The sequence below is a fragment of the Podarcis gaigeae genome (assembly GCF_964106915.1).
Source record: "Podarcis gaigeae genome assembly, chromosome: 6".
NCBI classification, from domain to species: domain Eukaryota; kingdom Metazoa; phylum Chordata; class Lepidosauria; order Squamata; family Lacertidae; genus Podarcis; species Podarcis gaigeae.
Window position 1 is genome coordinate 57,807,432 of NC_139682.1, and position 6,000 is coordinate 57,813,431.

A 6,000-nucleotide genomic window follows, 5' to 3' on the forward strand; every position below is an offset into this window, starting at 1 on the left:
ACTGGCAGCCCCTTTGCCAGCCCCACTTCCCCAACTCCTAGCAAACCCTCCTCCCTTTACTGTATGAAACATACTCGGAGTCGAGAGTGGATTTCATGCTCTTTATTCAGCTCATAGTGGTGAGGAGGAATGGAAGTTCCCCCAGAATGTTTGACTTATATACATTATTTACACAATGAGCCCCATGTGATTGGCTAATTCTGGGATTCTCCTGAAGGCCAATCAGGTCGCGGATTCACTTCCACCTGGAGCTGGATTGGGTGGCTCCTGTGGACCAATCAGACTGCTGCATTCTGGAGCCTATTGTTCTAGGACCAATCAGGCTGCTGCGTTCTGAATCCTATTGTTCTAGGACCAATCAGACTGCTGCATTTTGGATCCTATTCAACTCAGTACAGTACATAACACTGTAATACTCAACATGATTCTCAAATGCCATTTTGTAATCACAGTGGTCCATTGAGGGTTGGTCGTTTCTGGTTCCAGTCCTCTGTCCAGATCCAGTTCCCCAACCCTGGTATAGATCCATTGACAGAACACTGAGATGATGTGCTAAAGACACCCCCCCCCCCTTTGGTGCTAATGGCAACCAATAGTTTTGTTTCATCTATCCATACCCTCATCAACTAGGTGCAAAGCAGCAACGTTTTGAAACAGAGATGCAGTTTCTCCAACAAAAAGGGAGAAATCAATAATTTCTCCATAGAGCTAAGGAGAGTGAAAATGGATAGATGCAGTGCTTTTTTCCCCTGGGGGTACGCAGGGGTATGCATATCCCTAAACATTTTGTGATTCTTTGTACTTTTATCCATTTACTGTATTTACTTCCCCCTCATTTGAACTATAAAATGGTGATTTTCTTGAGTCAAAAAGAGAGTACCCCTAAACATTATTATTATTATTTTTTAGGGGGAAAAAGCACTGGATAGATGTATTTTCCTGCAGGTACATTACTGCCCTCTTCTGGATGTTGGCAGATCTTTCGGATGAGCTATTGGATTGAACATAATTGCAACCTTCTTGATATTTCTTGCTGAAACTGGTGTATGTCTTTAGATAACAAAATAAATACACAACCTTGACTAGTAAGCTAGATGAGGGACAAACCACACACGATGCGGGAAATCCATGATTGGCTCTCTGAACTTTTTTGTTTCCTTTCCTTCTTTTACCTTAAAACAGATGCAAGGGTCTCTGAAGTTGATTGGAGCACTGGAAGTGAACACATTAACCCTTTTCATGGATCTATTTTCCATTCTGAATCCCCTTGCTCTCCCAAGCTACAATTAGTCGTGTGTGTTTGTGTGTGTATTCAAGAAAATCATCTATACTTGCATTTTTCTCCCCAAAGGACTATTAGCAAGGCATTTTCCAATGCAGTCTAACATATGTCTGCTCCAAAGTTAAGATACATTTACCAAGGCTAATGTGTTTGTGCTCCTTGTCACTAACATGGCCTCTTCAATGGTCACTGTAACTAGTTTGCTTTTATGCAGTTGTGACTGTCATAGAACTAGAATAACACATGCATGTCCTCTCTCTCTCTCTCTCTCTCTCTCTCTCTCTCTCTCCCACACCCACCTGCTGAGGGAAGTTTGTAATGTTTGATGTTTTATCGCTTTATTATTATTATTCTGTTGGGAGCCACCCAGAGTGGCTGGGGATAAATAAAAAGTAGTAGTAGTGGTAGTAGTAGTAGTTATGAATCTTATTTCGAAAGAGGGAAAATAGCATAGCAGCTCTGCCCAACCCAGCCAGCTGTTTCTGGGGATCACAAAAAGGGGATTGTTAAGTTGTGGGTGAACGTATCAGATGACACAGCGATTCTTCAAACAGTTCTTGTTTATTCACAGGCCAGAACAGAACTGAACTGAAGGGTTCAGCCAGCCTGCTTATATAGAGCTCCACTACAACGCAACAGTAACCACTTTCTGTAACTATCCAATCACTGAATGTCACTTTCAATCCCTTATTTGCATATGTGGACCTGAGTGAAAACTATCTACAGTATCCCCCTGCTGGCCCAGGGTGAGAACTTCAGTACATAACAGGGATGAAAATCCAACTACCTAGGCAAATGATGAGAACGCCATCAAGAACAAAGGTGTATGTGGTGCTGCTAGATACATGACAATCAAAGGGTCATATCCAATGTTTCAGCTCTATGGGTGCAATTGACTTTTGCAAATGCATCAGAGCTTCCTCTCTCTCTCTCTCTCTCTCTCTCTCTCTCTCTCTCTCTCCTGTCACCTCCAGCATCCCCTACCCCTGAGCAGATGTTGTGCTGTTTATTCTTTTGTGTGTCATTTCTTATTCTTTTGTATGTCAAAGGAGTACAGTCGTACCTTGGTTGTCGAATGCCTTGCGAATCGAATGTTTTGGCTTCCGAATGCCACAAACTCAGAAGTGAGTGTTCCGATTTGCAAATGTTCTTTGGAACCTGAACGTCCAACGCGGCTTCTGTGGTTTCTGATTGAGTGCAAGAAGCCCCTGCAGCCAATCAGAAGTCGTGCCTTGGTTTTTGAACGTTTTCGGAAGTTGAACAGACTTCTGGAAGGGATTCCATTTGAGAACCAAGGTACGACTGTATCCAGTAGTAGTAATAATAATAATAATAATAATAATAATAATAATAATAATTTATTTATACCCTGCCCATCTGGCTGGGCCTCCCCAGCCACTCTGGGCGGCTTTCAACAAAATATTAAAATTCAGTAATGCATCAAACATTAAAAGCTTCCCTAAACAGGGCTGCCTTCAGATGTCTTCTAAAAGTCTGGTAGTTGTTGTTCAGTTTGACATCTGGTGGAAGGGCATTCCACAGGGCGGGTGCCACTACCGAGAAGGCCCTCTGCTTGGTTGCCTGTTGCTTGGCTTCTCTCAGTGAGGGAACCCCCAGAAGGCCCTTGGCACTGGACCTCAGTGTCCAGGTAGAACGATGTGGGGTGGAGACGCTCCTTCAGATATACTGGACCGAGGCCATAAAACTTTAAAATCATTTGAACCTGTCTGATCTGTCTGAACTGCTTTGTTCAGTTGCCGGGAAGAACTCCAGTAGAGTGAAAATACACACTTTAAGCAGGGTGGTGGGATCTCTGCTGGGGAGTGTTTGGACCACATGAAAAAATAGTTCACAAAAAAAATCCCTGAACTATTCTTACTCTCTGTCCAAGGTGGGGTAAAGGTACACGAGGCCTGCCCTCTTTTCCACCAGGTCGCACTATTATGACCTCACCCTTCTCCATCGCCTCCCATTTTATTTCTCTGCCCAATTAGGACAACGCTATGCATTGGATGAAATAGGCTCTTGTTCACAAAAGCTTTTGTCACAATACGTCTGTTTAGTCTTCAAGGTGCTGCAGGACTCTCTGTCCTTTTTGCTGAAAAGTAACATGGCTACCAGTCTGAAAATGACTTGAAGACAATTCCCATGACTCTCAAACCAGGAAGCCAGCGGATCAGCCCCATCTTCCCACCTCATTCTGTTAGCAGGCCAGTGAGGGAGGAGGGGAGGAGGAGACTGTGAGTGGGGAGGAGGGCGGTGTAATTTCTTGTGCCAGGTCTTTTTATGCTTTAAAAACAAACAAACACCACAGCAAGGTACAGCTGCAAAATTTGGGTGGTCTAAAGGTGGATTATTCTCATCTCCTCATGCATGCAGGGCAAAGTGAACTCCTTCAGTCTTCCCAACCCTGTTGGTTTCTGCTTCCTTCACTGTGCAGCGAAGTGCTTGTCACGAGACAGGTGTTTACATTCCACAGTCAGCGTACTGTTGGGCTTCCCACGGGAAAGGGAGACTGGATGTGACGTACACTGATTTCCTGTTTTTCTCACTTCTCTCGGTGTTTCCGAGGAGAGAGGAGGTTGCTTCTCTGCTCGCAGCAGAAGCAAGATGCATGTATGCATGTATGCATGTATGGTCTAAAGGTGGATTATTCTCATCTCCTCATGCATGCAGGGCAAAGTGAACACCTTCAGTCTTCCCAACCCTGTGCCCTATGCAGTGGGCCACTGAGGGCTGTTGTTGTCAGTGTTTGTGTGTTTGTGTGTCTGGCTGGCTGGCTGTGTGGTTCTCCTTATTTCATGCTGTTAACTGACCTGAGATCTACTGTTGAAGGACGGTATGCAACGTAGATAAATACATACAGAAATAAATATTATTTCTTGACCCTTCCCCTTACCAGCTTGGCAAAAGCATACTCCCTTCACTGGGCATGTCTCGAATCCATGTCCCAAGGTGGCTGTGTGTGTTCTCTGTAGGCAGCCTGCTAAGTGCTGGAGGGGTGTCCCTCTTGGAATGAGTTCATTGGCTCCATCCACATGTGGGCGTAATTGCCAGCACAATCCCTGATTGGCTGGTGTAAGTGAAAGTTCAGGCACGCTGTCGATCATTTTCCTTCTATTTTTGTATTTTCTGTTTGGGTGTTTTGTATTTTCTGTTTCTTTTTAGGGGAAAGCCTGAGCACATGCTGGATACAATTGCCTAGTGCTGGCATATCTCCAGTTCTGGCATAAAGTGAGTATAAGATTGCTCTGTCCAAAGTGCATGCACTTAACTTTACACTATTAAACTGATGCAATTGCCAGTGTCCAACTTTCAACTTTGGAAACAAATTTAAAGATGCCATTAACTCAGATGCCTAGCTATGATCATCCACTTAATCTGAATCAAGGCTATTTATTAATTCTAAAATGCAAGGTTACATGCTGGCCTTCAAGGAACAAAAGCTTTGCCTTCTTAATTCTTACTGAGTTCCACCAGATGGCACTAATGGATAACATACAAACAGATTTAACCCCAAATTAGAACAACTCAAATCTTTCTTTTGTTCTGCCACATACTATTTATCCTTTACCTTCTTGGCTTAAACAGATTTGATGTCCTTGATACTCTCTATTGTGATACCATTTTTTTTTTCCAAATCTGAAGCTATCCCCTGAATTGCTGACCATTCTATTTTGTAGGTCATGTATCACCGAAGGCAACATGCTTAAAGCTCACTCTGTTCTCTTCTTTTGCTGGAGGGAACATACTCTATATGTAGCACATCCACCTTGGGCACATCAAAGATCTCTGTGTTATATTTCAACATGCGATGGAATGGGTTTGCATCTAAATTAATGGCTGAGAATTAATGGCTGGAAACTAAGCCTTACAAGGAGCGGTTGAAGGGGTATGTTTAGCCTGGAAAAGTGGGGACTGAGAGGAGATATGAAAACCATCTTCAAATATCTGAAGGGCTGTCACATGGAAGAGGGAGCAAACTTGTTTTCTCCTGCTCTGGAGGGTAGGACTCAAACCAATGGATTCAAGTTAAACTAAACAGCAGGCAGGAAGAGCTTTCTGACAATAAGAGCTGTTAGGCAGTGGAACAGACTTCCACGAGAGGTGGTGGACTCTCCATCCTTGCAGGTTTTAAAGCAGAGGTTGGATGGCCACCTGTCATGGATTCTTTAGCTAAGGTTCCTGATTCTATGACTAAGGATGCAATACTAAAAGCACCATTGAAGATTACCTTTTGAGCACAGTGGAACTTCTGAATGAATATACATAGCATTGTGCCCCATGAGCCAGGTGTCCATTTACTGCACATTAAGAGGTATTGAATCATAGAATCATAGAGTTGGAAGAGACCACAAGGGCCATCGAGTCCAACCCCCTGCCAAGCAGGAAACACCACCAGAGCAACATATGGTTGTCAAGCCTCTGCTTAAAGACCTCCAAAGAAGGAGACTCCACCACACTCCTTGGCAGCAAATTCCACTGTCGAACAGCTCTTACTGTCAGGAAGTTCTTCCTAATGTTTAGGTGGAATCTTCTTTCTTGTAGTTTGGATCCATTGCTCCGTGTCCGCTTCTCGGGAGCAGCAGAAAACAACCTTTCTCCCTCCTCTATCTGACATCCTTTTATATATTTGAACATGGCTATCATATCACCCCTTAACCTCCTCTTCTCCAGGCTAAACATGCCCAGCTCCCTTAGCCATTCCTCATAAGGCA